Source organism: Oryctolagus cuniculus, chromosome 14 (assembly GCF_964237555.1).
Source record: "Oryctolagus cuniculus chromosome 14, mOryCun1.1, whole genome shotgun sequence".
NCBI lineage: Eukaryota > Metazoa > Chordata > Mammalia > Lagomorpha > Leporidae > Oryctolagus > Oryctolagus cuniculus.
Window position 1 is genome coordinate 80,414,789 of NC_091445.1, and position 17,543 is coordinate 80,432,331.

The 17,543-nt window shown below is 40.0% G+C and overlaps 1 protein-coding gene and 1 non-coding gene across 15 annotated transcripts in view; both read right to left on the minus strand.

Annotated features, from left to right (window-relative positions):
* Nucleotides 1-17,543, minus strand: part of PDE4D (phosphodiesterase 4D) — a 1,654,385-nt gene that overhangs the window by 726,897 nt on the left and 909,945 nt on the right. The gene's annotated exons all lie outside the window — the stretch shown is intronic.
* On the minus strand, nt 11,318-11,377 carry MIR582 (microRNA mir-582). The gene has a single exon (NR_162685.1). It is a non-coding gene; the product is annotated as a microRNA mir-582 (primary transcript).

The following is a 17,543-nucleotide window of genomic DNA, read 5'->3' on the forward strand; positions in this document are numbered from 1 at the left end:
GAATTGACAATGCCTATTGGATAGCAGGTGTTCAATAGTATTTGTTGAGCAACGAAGGAAGTAAGCAAATGCGTATTTCTAATATTTAATACAGGTGCATAGGTTGTATTCCAACACAACAAATGTCTCCATGACAAAGTATATTAACATTTAGGTTATTTATTTCTTAGTGTAGATGGCCAGGCACCATTGCCTTATTATGTTGGTTTTTTTAGAGTTGAGAATTGAAAGTTCTGCTTGTAAAAAAAATTTATTTATTTATTTGAAAAGAGAAAGAGTGAGCAAGTATACCCCCTAACTGCTGGTTGACTCCTCAAACATACACAATAGCCACAGGGAGGGCCAAGGCAAAAACTGGGACCTCAAAATGGGTCTCCCAGAAACACAATGAATTGAGCCATCATGGCTGCCTGCCAGAGTTTGAAATAGCAGGAAGCTAGAGTGGGGAGCCAGAACCAAGCATTACACCCAGGTACTTCAACGTGGGATGCAGTTAGCTTAACTGCAACTGCTCTGAAAATCAAATGCCTTTAAATCAAAAAGATGGTTGGATCTAGAACACATGGCCAGGGAGCTGCAAGAAAAGGTGTTGAATTGTTAAACTGGATGTTAAATTGAAAAGCAAGACATACCTGGGGTTTCAAAATAAAGAGATAACCATCTAATTTTCTCATGTTTTAATATTCCAAATATATCCAAATACTTATTTTTTTAAGAAAATTAACATCAAAACAAATTCCTCCCTAGAAAAAAAACACGGCTTTGTTTCCATAAGCCAGTAGTAGAGTAAAATAGAACAATGAGATTCTTTACACAAAAGCTGAAAGCCTTGACCTTAAAGCTCAAAATTTAAAATTTTATGTGAACAATCTTTGGACCTGCAATGTTTTCTGCTGCCTTTTTTGTTGTTGTTTTTGCTGTTTATGATACTGTAGCTTTGGATTATATATAAAAGGTAGTTTTTAAGATTAAGTGGAAAAAAACAAAGATTGATGACGTTTTGAGCAATTTTATTTGTGTCAAGGTCAAATTGAACTAATCTAAAAAGGAAATCAGAAATATTTGCAAATTTTAATGAAACAAATGGAATCTGGATTCTGGAGTCACCTCTTACCCTTAGAGACAATTAGGCCCAATGATTCGAAAATTTAATTAAGAAGGAGTTTTAAAAATGCACTTGGTTCCATTTTGATTATGACCCTGGGCAGGATCCAAAGAGCGAACTATTGGCATGTAAGTTAGGTAAGATTTGATGGAGTCTATTTGTTGAATAAGCATGACTGAAAAGTATTTTTTAATCTATTTCTTCACGATGATACTAATGCTCTGGCTAACATTAGATCTGTCAGTAAGCAGATAAAAGAAAAGAGCCTAAATAGTGTTTCATTTCGATAAGCCTGAAGTCCTCTAAGGATTAAGATTTATACCACAGTTCTATTGAATATCTGGATACCTTCTAAGAGATAAAGGGATATGAAAAGAAGACATCAAAGGTTGATGCCTTAAGGGCTGAAAGAAGTAAGGATAAGGACAACCCAAAAATGGATGGCATTTGAATTTACACTCAGAGCAAAAAGGACTTCAAAGAACACTCACATTCATTCACCGTAAAAAGGCAGAAGTGTACCCAACATTAAGTCTGCTGTACAATTCTTCACCCTTGCCTGACCTCAACTTGCATTTCCTGGTCATTCAGCAGTTGTTTTGTGTTTGTTTTTTTTAAACTGCATTATCCTCCTGGACATCATCTGGTGGCTTCATTGACAAACTCCTGATAACACAGTGTTTTTATTCCTCCAGAGTAGGTACGCATCAGAAGAATGAGATAAAGATTGGATTGGCCTTCTCTGCTGGGAAGACGGTTAAGTCGGCTTGAAGTGAGGTCAATATTCATGGCTTACTCCATGTCAATGCCTGGTGGTGTGCAGTGAGCCCTTGTTCTTAAAAGAATTTTAGTTTAATCTTCTTGGGAAGGCAAGACATTCATACTTGAAACAACTACTAAATGATGCAAAACAACTTATAATTAAATGTAAATTATACAGTACAAACATCAAATGCTACAGGAATTAAAAGCAGTGTACAAAAGATGTTTCAGCTGTTGTGTGGGATTATAGTAATCTGTTGTTACTGGGTGGGAAACCAGCAAGAATGCCTTTAGACTTCTGATACAGTATAGGCAGCCATTCTTGCCAGAACAGCAAATTCTAGATTAGTATGGGAGCCATTGCAGAACCAAATCCAAGGCTGGAAGGTGGGGAGAAGGTGATCGCTTGTCTACAGTGAGTTTTTTGAGGAACAGACCAAATAATATTCCGTATCCTCGTGATCATTTCCTTCTACAGTTAACAAGTAGCACACATCAACAAGTTTACATTTCAAGGTGTGTTACATGACTTTTGAAAGTTCTACTGAAGGGGGTTCAGTTATTTACCCAATTACTGCTCTCAGAGGACCAGCCCTGAGCTGTGGAAGCAGAGATGTTCACAATCCCTTACTTGTAAGTGGCAGTAGCCTCAAGCCCCCATGTTATGCCTATCTGAGTCACTCTGACTTAGGAATAATTCAGTGCCAGCTACCTGGAAGTTTCCAAAGTTTCTAATCCTCTAGAGTCATCTTTTCCTTCAAAATTCAATAAATAGCTCAAATACCTATATATCATATACTTCATGTTTATTGTAGTAACAAAGCACTTAGGTTCCAGTGATGTCTCTGTACATATTTAAAATAAATAGAATCAAATCAAGGATCATCTCTTCCAATGAGTTTTCTACTGATTGCTGTGTAACTTACCGACCCCTCGCCTCTCACTGCTATGGTCATCAAAGCACATATTTCAATTGGTCCCTCAAGGGAGGAATTGCATCTTTCATTAATATAGTAGCAGTATCACTGTGCAGAACACATGGCAGGTATGCAACATGTTTGCTGAAATGACTGAACTATCACTAATGACCTGACATATTAATTACTCGGGCCAAGGGTCAAGTCACTCTTATAACATATAAAGTGACTCCTTGTATGATACATTTTGGAACTTGAGACCCACTGAGATAATAATATACAGTGAGGACATATTCAAAAATGCTGTGTATTTGATTTTATTCTGTTCAAACTGATTTTTAACTCACATTGTTTGATTTCTCAATGTCTTTCAACTCAAAGTATCATTATACAATAACACTTTTTTATGGGAAAATAAAGTATGATTATGTGTACATAAGAAAAAAGAATGAATTAACTTTCAAAAAACCAATAATCCTTACTTGCTCTCGGCTTGGTGGTTTACATGCATCATGCATTTTATCCTCTCTACAGCCCAGGGAGGTAGGTGTAACCAGGAAATGATCATACAGCCAAGAGTAGTGGAGTCAGGATACAATCCAAGACACTCGCCGAGACTCTCGGTGTATAACTGTTAATGCTTACTTCATTTGATAAATTCACTTAACAATCACCCACCAAATGCCTACTATGATCAGGCACTTGTTCCAGGATGTATCAATGACTCATACATCCCGGCCCACATGAAGCTTACATTCTACTAGAGAGAGATAAGCAGTAACATAATAGACTTAATATACTGGTACAGTATATAGTATGAAAAAGGGATATGATGCTGTGGAATAAATGGGAAAACACAGGGAGCCAATGGTGGTAGGGACAGAAATACATTGCAAAGATAAAGAAGGTGGTCAGGTGAGGAAAAAGCACTTTGGAGCAATGACTTGATTATACTTAAAAACATTTATTTGATGAGAACCCAGCAAAAGTTAAAGATACGATGGAATATGACAATTAGGAAAAGTCTCTAAGCCTTGCTTTGTATCTTTTTAACAGTATTTATTCAATGGCCTTATATTTCAGCTCATCTTATACCTTTTATCTTTTCTGTTACTGTGTAAGTTCCATGATTGGGATAACTGTGCTCTATATATCTTTAAATCCCCCCACAGTGCTAGGTGCTTAGGAGAGTGGCTGTCCTAAGGATGAGCTATGTGTTGAAAGTCTACTGAAAGAGTTAAACATATGCAAATTTAAAAATCAGGAAAAAAAAAAAAGGAGTGATAAGATCAATAGTTAACAATTATCAGCAAGCAAACCCAAAAGGCAAATCTGGAAAAACAAATTCAGGGAAGAGCCTTTTCTGATCATGGCAATGCAACTGAGATTCCATGTTTTAGGTTAGAACAGAAGTTTCCAGAATTTTGTTTCTTTATTTTCATCTGATTTGGAAGGTAGAGAAGAGGGGGAGGTTGGAGGGGGAGGATTGAGGGAGAAGGAGAGGATGAGAGAGAGAGAGAAGGAGAGAGAGAAGAGAGGAGAGAGGAAACTGGTTCACTTTGTTAACGCTGTGGCTGAAGTAGCTGAATGGGAGTCTTTCTGCCTAGAAATAATTTGAAGAGAATCTGAATCTGAAGCCATATTGACCAAGTTGTATGAAGTTGCTTATCCTTTCATCAGCACTTATGGTGAGCCAACTATTCACTAGAGAAATGGCCTGATACAACACAGTTCCTGAATTTATGTGCTTATGTTCTAAAAAAGGAGACATTCACTAAGTAAAAAAGTTATTAATTATTCTTTATTACTTACTTACTTATCATATTGTTAAGTGCTGTAAAAGAGCACACAAAGGCCCAAGGGACTTAATCTTCTTGCAAGGTAAACCTGAGAGCAGAAACATGGGAACTTTCTCTATTCTAAGTACTATGCTTATTAACCCAATGAATATCCATCAAGTATTACAACATTTCTGTACAATATGCACTCGACACAGACCATCTCATTTATTCTTCACAACAAACCTATCAGTAAGGATTTATTATTCTCACCTAACAGATGAGAAAATTGCAGCTCAGAGAGAAAATATCCCACGCATGATTACATAGTTTGTGAGCCAATATTCCAAACATAGACTTCTTGGGGATTTTTCTTAATATCAGTCAAGTATCAGATAACTGGTTAAGAAGATCTCTGCTGTTTTGAAGAGCAAGGATTATGTATTTGCTGAGAAACAAGAGCCTGCAGAGGGGCTTGGGTCTGACTGCAGATAGGCAGAGAAAGCCAATGGGCAGGGATGGCTGATGGGAACCCCAGCTTAACTGTCCCCGGGAAATTAGATCTTTCTCTCATTAGAAGTACTGAACTTTCCTGTCTTCGTTTACTGATTTTGTGCAGTGGACAAATACTGAAGACCTATGGGCATCCATCTTAGTACTGTGAATATGAAAATGAATTATATACACCCTTCTTTCAAGCTTACTCTAGGAAGAATTCAGACCCATAAATGGAGTCCAGTATGGCAAATGTGCAAATACTAAAAAAAATGACAGAAAGCATTCAGAACATAGGAAAAGGTTCTTAATTTTGCCTGAATGCTTCTGAGAGGAACTGACCTTTGACCTGGAGATTGGTGTGGAGCAGTTGGAAGCTGGGTCAAGAGAGGAAAAAGAAGAGCATTCTCTTTAGAGATGAGAGAAAGTCCACTGTGTTGTTCAAACAGTCACTGGGGCTGGCTGGTTGCAGTGTACCTGAGTATGTGTAGGAGGGTAGGAAGCGGTGCTGTCTCTCCCTTCAGCAGACCAAATGGTAATACCGTTGCACTGTTACACTGCACTAATATTTGAAAAGCCATGCTGTGGTCTATTCTTTGGCATGAACCCTTTGAAACTACTGACCCCACAAAGGGTTAGGTAGAGGAGAAAGGTCTGAAACACTGCATACACTCACATTCCAAGCTGACAGCTGCAGAACCTGTCAATGGATCTGTGGTTACTTGCAGACACTAGAAAACTGAGTGTGAGCAGCTTGCATCGTGGTATAGCAAGTGAAGGCTTGGCTTGCAATGCTGACTTCCCAGTTGAGTCCCGGCTGCTCTGCTCCCCATCCAACTCCCTGCTAATGAGCCTAGGAAGGCTGCAGAAGGTGGCCCAAGTGCTTGGGGCCTTGTCACCCCTGTGGGAGACCCACATGGAGTTCCTGGCTTCTGGCTTTGGCCTGTCCCAGGCCTGGCTGTTTCAGCCACTTTGGGAGTGAACCAGCAGATGGGAGATCTGTGTGTGTGTGTGTGTGTGTGTTCCTCTTCCTCTGTCACTCTGCCTTTCAAATAAATAAATATTTTAAAACGCAAATGTGAAAAGTATACCAGCTTGCACACAATGCTTCAAAATAATTTTCGATTTCTTCCGTTGACTTGTTTGTTTCACTTTGAGGTTGAAACAAGAACAGGAAGAAATGGGGTTTGTGTTATTCTCCTAAAGCTGATTTATTTAGAGTCAAACCGTGGTTACCATGACAGCAGGAAATCAACATTTTCCTCCTGGAGACCTCACATGAACAAGGATTTGATTCAAAAAAGAACCACCTTCAACAGCACAGACCATCACTAGCCAGCACAGACCATCACTAGCGAGCACAGATTTACACACATCTGGATAAAACCTCACTACTTCTGGTCTGAGAACTGCAGAAAGCATCCTGGCACTTGTCGAATTTCCCTGAAAGGAGAGGTTTCACTTGGCACTTGGGCCTGAGAGACTCAAGGAGATGTGAGTAATTAGCTTGTTGGATCCATGGTGTGCTTTGTTCCTCTTCGCTACCACATCTTCCATTAGGCTCAAGAAGAACAGAGAGCTTTCAATGTCAATGGCTTTGACCGTTTCAGTTCCTGCAGCAGAATTTCTTAACCCACTCATTTCCACTGCTTCTCAAAATAGCTGGATAGCAGGGACAATGTACATCTCTCTCAGGTCTCATAGTTCTGCGGAACACACTGAAGGAAGTATGGTAAATTACCAAGACATTTTTATAAGAGGAAGACAAAAAGGATAGGAATCAGAAATGCATGCTAAGTAGCAATTAAACACACTCAAGGTGGCAATGAGATATAGCTTCACAGCTTGTGGTTATAAATATCTTAAAAATCAAAACAATAGGGGCCAGTGTTGTGGCACACAGTTAGGCCACTGTGATGCTGGCATCCCATATGGGATTGCTAGTTCCTAGTCATGGCTTCTCCAATTCTGATTCAGCCCCTCACTACTTCTCCTGGGAAGACAGCAGAAGAGGGCCCAAGTACTTGGACACCTGCCTTTGATGTGGGAGACCCAGATGAAGTTCCTGGCTCATGGCCTCAGCCAGGCCCAGTCCTGACCATCACAGCCATTTGGGGAGTGAACCAGTAGATGGAAGGTCTCTTTTTGTCTCTTCCTCTCTCTGTGTCACTCTTTCAAATAAATAAATAAGTCTTTTTTTAAAAAAAAGTTAAAAAGTTAATTCCTCACACATTATCTGCAAATTTACACAAAAGAGCAGCAATAGAATCAGAATTTTTCTAGATCCCAAATTCACTCTAAAAGCAAACCACCTTTTTTTCCCCTGTGGCAGTCTCTGGGCTATTTGAAAGCTGATGTGGAGTAGGAATTAAGAATGTAGGCTGTGGAGCCAGACTGCCTTTTGAAACACTGGCGAATCTGAGAGTGGTGGCTGTGTATATAAAATAACAGAATGCTGGTGATGACTGCAGAAACCTATACTAAACAAGGAAGGTGAAGGAAACGTTGTTGATCAATGTCAGTGGAACCTGATAAGCACCTAAGAACCAGTAACAGAACAGGAGATAGGTTCCCTCTCTTTCTCTTCTCCAAAATACACCAAAATGCAATGCATGCTTTTTTAAAATTTTCTCATTGCTAGACAAATGCCAATCAAGTGTCAGCATATCTCTCATTTTAATCATCATCTACTAGGTCAATACAATTTAAATAGTCTACCTCCTGAGAGCATCTTGAAAGTTGTCCAGGAATTATGGAGTATTGATCAAACAGCCTCAGCCCGGATCCTTTGAGCTTAGGTAGATAGATAGAATCTAACAGTGGGTTGAAATCCCAATAGTTGCTCTGTAGGGATCCCTGATTACAAATTTCAATACTTTGAACAAGAAAGTTGCATAAACATTACTGAACTCTACTCAGTTGTCAACTAGAAATGTCTAGAAAACTAACAAAAGGGAGAACAAAACATTCAGAACTTCAGGAATGAGTGATTACAATCTCTATTGGATCTGGTTCACAGTGAAATCATCAATTAATCACAAACAACCAATATAACTTTGAAGTAGTTGGCTAACTAGAAAAACATTTTGTGATACTACATCATCCTACTAACACACCAAATTTGGGCAATCACAGGTTTGACACTTTTATTTTCTTTCTATAAATCATGCTACAGTTTAAAAGAAAAAACAACTTAGGCACTTTATGACCAATCAAAATCAGATAAGAATGTGATTTTGAAGACATTAAATAGAAACTATCATCTCTTCATGCTTCATATTTATTGTGTACCAAAAATAATATGGGAGGAAAAAAATCACAAGTAGATGTCTCACATATATTTATATACAAATACACAATAAATTATAAAAGCGCATGTATACATGTTTCATATTTGGATATTTATTTATTTTCACTTATTTAAATGCTTAGTTTCCTCACCAGCAGGTCTGACAGAATTCCAGCCCTCCAAAACTCACTCTCCCCTGCTCCAAATCTCACCTTCTTGTTGTATGTTACTTTTCAGTTATCAATAATTATCATTAAGTGACCAGTTCCCTTTGCTCAACTACATTCAGACATGCCACCTTTATCTACCAAATATTTCTGGATTCAGTAGCTTTCTGTTGATTGCCAGAACCACTCACCTCGCTTAACCCATGTAGTATTTTCCCTCAACCACAACAGTAGTTACTTTTAACATTCCTCACTTCTAGTCTTGCCTCCTGCATGTTTATCCTTCAATAGACTCCAGGATGTGACCTTGTCACATAACTGCTTAGAACACTTCCTGGTTCTAAGATCAACCTGAAGTCCTTAACATGTCACACAGGAACCTGCTCTTTATCTCCAGGTTTATAATGTGTCATTGACTTACTTAAGCATCCTTTCATCACACACAGTATGGGAGTCCTCACCTCAATATCTGTGCTCCTGCTATTTCTCTCTGTGTGGGATGCTCTTCCTACTCACCCTATACTCGCTACTTAACCATTAGTGAAGTCACATCTTTGTACCCCAGGCTAGTTTGGATCCTGCTCCTTTGCACTCCCATGAAATCCTGTGCATAGTGCTAATCATGGCATGTCATTCTGGATAATTCATTTAAATCTCTGCTTCTCTCACTCTATTTGAACTATCAATCTGAACTTGAAAGAGATCCCACGTATGCTATTCTGTTAGTGTCTCTAATAGGCACATGTGAAAATATAATTAAATGAGTCAGTGTCTTTCTCTAAAAAATTTAATACTGAAAAGCAAATGGAAGCAAAGTGAAGAAAATGCCTCTTCTTGCAACAGAAGAATGAGACTAGGGGGTGAGCCGTGCAACATGTGGCCAGGGGGATCCACCACTCTCATGAGGTGAGAGTTTAAGAGCTGATTTTCAAAGGTGGAGACTCTGAGAGGAGCAGCACCAGGGAGGGGAGATGATGCCCAGAAGATAACGGAGGCTGTGGTGTGGTGCAGGCTCAGTGTGAACGTTCATCATAGCTCTTTAAGGGTTTAGCAAAGAAGCCCAAATCCTGCATATTTCTTATTCTTGGGTTCCTTGGGAGAAACAGCTCAGTTCATACACAGTTTTGCATCCAGGTCTGAGGTTCAGGAGAAGGAGAGAACGTGTAAGGTGCACAAGAGGTCTGGAGGCAGAAAGTAGCATAGAATTGTAAGGTATGGTTCTGGCTCAGGGATCAAGCCAAAAGGCAATGTTTGTTAAGGGATAGGAGAGTCCTAGTCAACAGAAATAAAATAGGAGCGAATGATGTGGGAAACCAGGGGACAGATGCCTTCATACAGCAACAGCAACATCTTATAGAAATAACTTTTAACTTAGTATGCATTATTAACTCTACCTTTTAAATAACTGTCATGGTGGGGCAGGCACTGTGGTGCAGAAGATTAAACCACAACTTGAGACACTGCTATCCCATATCAGAGCACCAGTTAGAGTCCTGGCTGCTCCACTTCCAGTTCAACTTCCTGTTGAGGAATCTGGAAAGGCAGCAGAAGTTGGTGCCTGTGCCACTCAGGGGCCAGAGCACAAAGGAGTTCCTCACTCCTGGCTTCATCCTGGACTGGACTTGGCTGTTTTGGCCATTTGGGGAGTGCCCCAGTGGATAAAAGAGTTCTCTGTCTTTCTCACTCTCTCTGTTACCCTGCTTTTCAAAATAAATAGTTTTTTAAATGTCATGATGCAGGGACAAGCATTGTGGTGCAGCAGGTTCAGCACCAGCATCCCACGTGAACGCCGGCTCAAGTCCTGGCTGTTCTACTTCCAGGCCAGCTCCCTACTAACGTGCTTGGGAAAGCAGCAGAAGGTGGCCCAAATGCTTAGGCTCCTGCCACCCATGTAGATGACCTGGATGGACTTCTTCATTCCTGGCTAGGACTTGGCTGAGTCCTGACAGCCATATGGCCATGTGTGAAATGCACCTGTGGATAGAAAATCTCTCTTTCTCTCCCAGTGTAACTCTGCCTTTCAAATAAATAAAATACATCTTGTAAACCAAATGTCATGGTGCTGGGGGAAGAACAAGAAATTTAAAGAGAATGAAGATTTTCAGTCAAAATGCATTCCATCAGCACTATAAGTAAAAACTGAGATTCAAAGCCAATATGAAGAGGGAACATAATCTCCTCCATAATTTGGAAATGCTCAGAAAAAAAGGAGCTATTCTTTATGCTAAAGCATCAGGCAGAAACGTCCTCTGCGTCCTCACTGGGAAACACTCAGAACCCATGAACAAGAGCTTTCCCATAGTGCTTTCTGAGCATGGCACATATCAAGGGTAAGGAAGATCTTTTGGAAAAACATCTTAGAATAAATATGTAAAAGTCTCCCACTCATGACCATAAATGCACATGGATACATTCCCTGAAGTTCAATCTCAAAGCATTGTCGATTTCACATCTCCCAACTGCACATCTCACTTCAGCCTTGAAGTCCAATAACCAAGAAAAGAAACATACCTTATTTGTAAAGTTTTTATTTTCCACATCCTTGGTGATTTTCACACAATAATTAACACACAGTCAGTAACACCTTCTTTGGAGGAGGTACCTTATGCTTCAAATAACTGTCACCCAAAGAACAGATGATACGCACGACTTATAAAGCATTATAAACTGATGATCCTTCAAAGAGGCACCGTGTGGCTTGCACTTGAGAAGGAACTTGCCCTTTGCATACTGAAGGGGGATCTGGCGGTGTTTCTCTGTCCCCAGCCGACTTCTCAATGAAATGTTCTCACTTTGCACCCTTTGGGTTCAGTTGTTTAGCCGGTTACACTTAGTTAGATTAGTAACTGGTTGAACAACTGTAACCAAAGAGTACAGATTGCCGTGGTGAGGTGTGCTAGTGAGAGTTCTGCAGGGCTCTGTCTGTCCTCTTCTATGTTTGCCTGAGTGACGTGGAGCGAGACCCGCACATTCAAGAGAAAGTCGTTACACATTGATCCAGCATCCAGCAGTCTCCTAGTAGCATGACAGGCACTGAGGGTACCAAGAACACCCCAGTTATAGAACGTCCCTGACACCAAGCTGGGGAGACGGAGAAAGAGGAAGAGGGTAAAGAGTAGGACAGAAAGAGAACCCGGGAGAAAGGCAGAGACCAGCATTGTTGCACAACAGGAAATAGACGCATGGCCTCTGGCTAGGAAACATTTCAATGAAGCAAAACATGTTAAGGAATGGGCAGGAGGTACACTCACAATTTAGAAATTCCCCGTTACAACAAACATTCTATCACCATTGAACATTATAGAGCAACTATGTGGGATTCCACCCTCCCTCCTTTAGTTAAACTCACACAATGGTGGAGGTAACTTATGCCCTTTACCAAGTCTTGTTTAACAACACAAATAAGAAAACACAAAAGCCCCACTTAGTTAAACTGGAAGCAGAGACTCTCATCTCCCCAGGACCTAAGCCATTCCCTGATATTCATTTGAATCCTTTGGAAAACTCATTCTTTCTAGCACCAAGTGTTCATTTATCTAAATTAGTGGAACCTGTTTAATGGGGTGCTGTCTGTAGTAATGACTCCATTTCCCTAATCATCTGATGTTTCTGACATGGACAGACTTCCACGTCAGGGTAAACCTTGCTCATTTCAGCATCTGACTCTTGAGAACTGCTCTTCAATTTTCCAGCAATGACTGAGAATTTGAAAAGCTGCCAGCACTTCGCTTAAGACTGCCTAAGAACTGTAGAGATCATGGTTGAGTTCCTACTCTCAGAGAATCCACTTAATTCACTGCACTGACTTGCTACAATGCATAAATCCAATGAGATCAACTGGCAGATGTTTGCTGCTGCTCAAGAAAGCAATTTTGGGGGAGTGTGGGGAGTGGGATTTAAATATGGATCAGCAATGAACATTTACCCCCAAACCATGTCATATTCCTGAATGGCATCCAGTGGGGTCCAACTCTGGGCTTAAATGTTGTCTTTCACATCTGAAACTGACAATACAGATGTAAAAGCATAATAATCCGACCTAGATGCAAGACGGAACAAATGGGACCAGGATATTTCAAAAGCTTTCCTTCGAGATATATGCGTCTTTCGATCAGATTTATCTTGATTTTCTAAAACTGTAGAACTGAATATTCCAACTACAGATATTAGAGCTGTTTAAAATCAAGCTTCCCTTATTTATAAAAGGCAGTTTTTACAAGACAACTATCAAGAATAAACACCCAAAGAAAACTTTTCCATTTCTAGTAATTCGCCAGAGTAAACGGACTGTATATTGAACACAGCTGTTTCTGTGAGAGATTTTTCTTTTGGGGGAAATTTAATATTGACTGTGCTCTGGCGGCCTGAATATACTAAATGAAAGATTGTTCTGGCTAGATAAGAAGAGAGGCCAGAAACAATTGCTCCCACAGGTGTCTCCCTTCCTTAATAACCACACTGTTTTGTGAAGCCTTTGGAGAAAGAGCCCATCATTTGTCATGTCAATTACACCCAAACAAAACATTCTAGGGCTTTTCTTGCCACTTTCCTTAGACCCAGGAAGAGGCAGCCCCAGCAGGCAGGCAGCTCTAAAGGTAAATTTGAAAGTAAGAACTGGAGCCTCAGATGTAAACACAGGAAAGAGCCTCTTCTTTTTCTCTCCACCTCTCACTTTTCATCAACTGCTGAAACTCTTACTGAACTGAATTCTTTAAAACAGAAACCATCACCGTGGTCCCCAGGCGATGGTACATGCACTTTCTCGCACAGAATTTTTTGCTTAATAACAATACTAATAAAATTAAAAGCTCTTATCACATTACTTAATCAAGAAGATTTATCTTCCTAATTTGTCTAACAGCCTATTTAGATTACTAGTATTAAGAGATTAATTTCATCACGTCCTTAGCTTTGTGGCAGGAATTGTCCGTAGCCCTAAACACAGTGTGGTGTTTAATTCTTCCAGGAATTTGATAAGCTTGGCACAGTGGTCACTTCTTGCTTTGAATCCTACTTAGTCTTTGATGGGGTCCCCCAACATGGGGGGCTTTAGAACAATGTTTAAAGTGCTCTGTATCTACATGATAAATACTAAGTCCTAGCTTCAAGAATTTTGGCAAGTTAGAAAATGAAGACAACAGTACTACCATCTCATAATTTCTAGAGATTTAATCAGATAGACGATTACTTAATCCATCTTGAAACCTCCACCTTGACTCCTGGTGCTCTTCTAAAGTTATTTGATGTTTTTAGAACTGCAGAAATGAATCACAGATCCCAAAGATATCTGAACCTTAAGGCTTGCCAGGTTCCATTCACTTGGCTATGAATTACCCTTTGTCCTTAAGATAATCCCTTTATAAAAGCTCATTTCTGTTCTTTTTCCTGCAGCTTTCTTCAGAGACAGGGGAAGGTGTGGCCACTGTGGATTTCAGGAGTCATTTGTCTCCAGGTGGCTTGGGAACTTCAGCTCAGGAAGTGACTGAGTCAGGTATGGGGGCAGTGAACATTCTTTTCTTTCTACCACTAGCTTAAGGCTAACTTGGCACAGGCACACTTTCTGGAGCAGCAGTGGGGATGTGGAGGATCAAATGCTGGGGTTTTACAAAAGTGATTCAACCCAAAGGCCAAGACAGTAGACGCCCTGCATTTGGTACTCAAGTCACAAGGCTGTCAAGAGTGAGAACTAGAAACAGTTCTCCTCTAGGCAAGACCCAGGACACAGGTATGCCCACACTAGGCTTTCTCTCAATGTGCTTCACAGAGCTTTCAGGGGGTGGCCATTGAGCTAAGGAATGATGCTTCGCTTCCTGGTTTCAGAAGAAAGGAATTCTAGAATCTATTATTTGTTTATGGGACGTGACCTACCTGAGGTATTCTGAATATGGTAGACAAAGTGGTAGGGTAGGCAGAACATAAAATTGATGGTAAGAAGATACAGATTTTTTTCTAGCTCTCCTTATACACACACAAACACACACAAATATTTGGCAAAATAATGGCTGTTCAATATTACAGAGTAAGTTTTCCATACTTTAAGAATAATCATATAAGTGATACACAGTAATTTGTGAATAGGGACAATAAAAACAAATTGTTTCAGTCATAGCGGAAACTTTAAACAAAACCAGTAATGCAAACATGCCATCCAGCAGGTTCCATAGCTCAACATCAGCAAGATAGTGGAAACTTAGCACACGAAGTAGCACCTCAGCTTTGTTACAAAATTCCTTCTATATTCCTTGATAAATAAGTTTTTGTTCTGATTGGTAATATTTTAAGTATATTAAAGAGTTATTAAGTGGCAGAGAGAACATTCCCCCATCTATGGATTCATTCCCCAAATACCCTCAAAGAACCAGGGGCCCAGTCGGACCTAAGCATTCAGTCCAGGTCTAGTACATGGGTGGCAGGAACCCAACTACTTGCCCCATAGCACTGTACTGTATTGGCAGGAAGCTGGAGCCAGGAGCGGAGTTGGGTATCAAACGCCGGTCACTCTAACGTAGGATACAGGTGTCTTAATCGCTGTCTCAACTGCTAGAACAAACATCTGTCCCAATACCACAATTTTGTGAGTCTGTACATCTCCTTAGCTACATAAGAGAGTGAGGCATGATTAACCAGATACTGTATTATATATATATATGAAACTTTAGCTAAAAAAAGACATTGTTTATGTTCAGACACAGCAAATCGATTTTATACCTTTAGTGAATTCTCTAATTCAACAAGCACTTATTGTTCATCCAAGCACTGGAGAGAATCAAAGATGAGAAAATAAGGAGCTCCCAGGTTGTGGGAACTCATCCACCAGAAACAGTCACTTGCAGATGCTGCTGTAGAGGCTGGCCCTCAGGCCAGATCAAGGAGCAGCCTGCTTGATGAAATGGGATTGTATTGGAACACAGCCACATAGTCGCTTTACATATTGCCTATGGCTGCTTTCATGCACGGATGGTGATCAGAGAAGTGGCACAGAATCCCTGTGATCCTCTAAAACACTTGCTAACATGGCCCTTTAATGTGTGCCATTCTATGGTGTCAAGAATAATGATAGCACTTATTAGCTTAGATTAGACTATTATTTCAAAAGTGAGAGTGACTATAATCACTTAACCTACAGGAAAAACGCAAACTGTTGGATAATCGACATGAATTATTACATAAATTATGATATATTCATATGATAGAATTAAAGAACAAAACTGTTTCACATATGCAGGGTCTTCAGCAAGGTCATGGCTGGGGCATAGCTGGAATAGCCACCGCCTGCAGCGTCCGCATCCCATGTGGATTCTGGTTAATGCTGTGGCTGCTCCACTTCTGACCCAACTCCCTGCCAATGCACCTGGGAAAGCAGTGGAGGATGGCCCTAGGGCTCAGGACCCTGCTCCTACATGGGAGACCCAGGGGAAGCTCCTGGCTCCTGGCTTCAGCCTGATGAGCCCCAGCCATTGCAGGTTCAGGAATGAACCAGCAGATGGAAGACCTCACTCTCTCCCTATGTCTCTCCCTCTTTCTCTCTCTCTAATTCTGCCTTTCAAATAAGTAAAATAAATCTTACAATAATTTTTAAAGTTAATGGGAAATATATGTTATGAAAAAACTATGTATGAGTTTAAAAAATTTTTAGAAATTCATAGAAATGCATATTATGAAAGAATTATGCATGAATTTTAAATATTTTGGTATGAAACTAATCTCATTTTAAGATTTCATTTTCCATGAACCTTGTGAAATACTCTCATAGCAGGTATAAAAAGATATTTGGAAATATGTACATGTGGAAAGAGAAAACAGTCCTTATTTATGTTAAGCAAATAAAAGGTTTACACAAAAACATTTTTATTTTCATTGATTATTTCTAGAAAATTCCATAAGTTGGTATAATCTTCCTCTTTTTCTTTTTTTTAAGATTTATTTATTTAATTGAAGTCAGAGTTACAGAGAGAGAAGCAGAGGCAGAGGGAGAGACAGGTCCTCCACTCCCCAGTCAGCCACAGTGGCTGGAGCTGCACTCATCTAAAGCTGGGAGCCAAGAGCTTCTTCTGGGTCTCCCATGCGAGTGCAGGGGCCCAAGCACTTGGGCCATCTTCTGCTGCTTTCCCAGGCCATAGCAGAGAGCTGAGTCGGAAATGGAACAGCCAGGACTCAAACTGCTGCCCATATGGGATACCGGCACTGCAGGTGGAGGCTTTACCTGCTAAGCCACAGTGCCAGCCCCTATCTTCCTCTTGAAGATGGGACCATTAAATTCTTTTTTCTTTGTACAATTAGAATTTATTATTTATTGTTTTGTTATGTGGCCTAAAAATATATCTTAAAGTATTTTAATACAAACAGATATTGTGTATGTGAGAGAGAGAAAGAGAGTGAGCTATAGTTTTCATCTTAGAAGCATTCTATGCTAACGTGAACTTTATCTGGAGTTAACACTACACATGACTATGTTTAAGACTATAAACTATTGCTATTTTGAAATACACTTAAAGGTTTGTTATTCCACATATTGGATGTTCAAAATCATTTTCGTAGGTGATTTCAGAGAGGTTCAGGAAATGCTGATTAATTCAGAAATTATACATTTATGATTGATTGACAGGAATATCAGAAATTAAACAGTTTCCTATGTCTGGGGCTCCAATTAAGTCTCATGTCCTGCTACTTTAGTGGAATCTGTCAGCGCATTCTGACTAGAGACGTAACTATTTCTGTTGCAAGAAAACTGTCATGTTTGCCTAGCATGCATGTACCACATAAGGCACTTAGAACAATGTCTACAGAACCCAGAGCTGGGAATCAGGATGACAGTTTGTGCCTCCTAGACAACAAAAACTTACAGGCTACCAGAATTCAGATCGCCAAGTACTTTCATCGTTACATTCGACATGATGGATTGGTTTCAGGACAGGATTCCTTGTGCCTTATCCTCTTCTTACTAATGTAGGCTATGATATTCCCCCAAAAGCATCTGATAGACTGCTGGAGCGTGTTCTTCTAATTCACAATGACTAACTTAAAAGGACA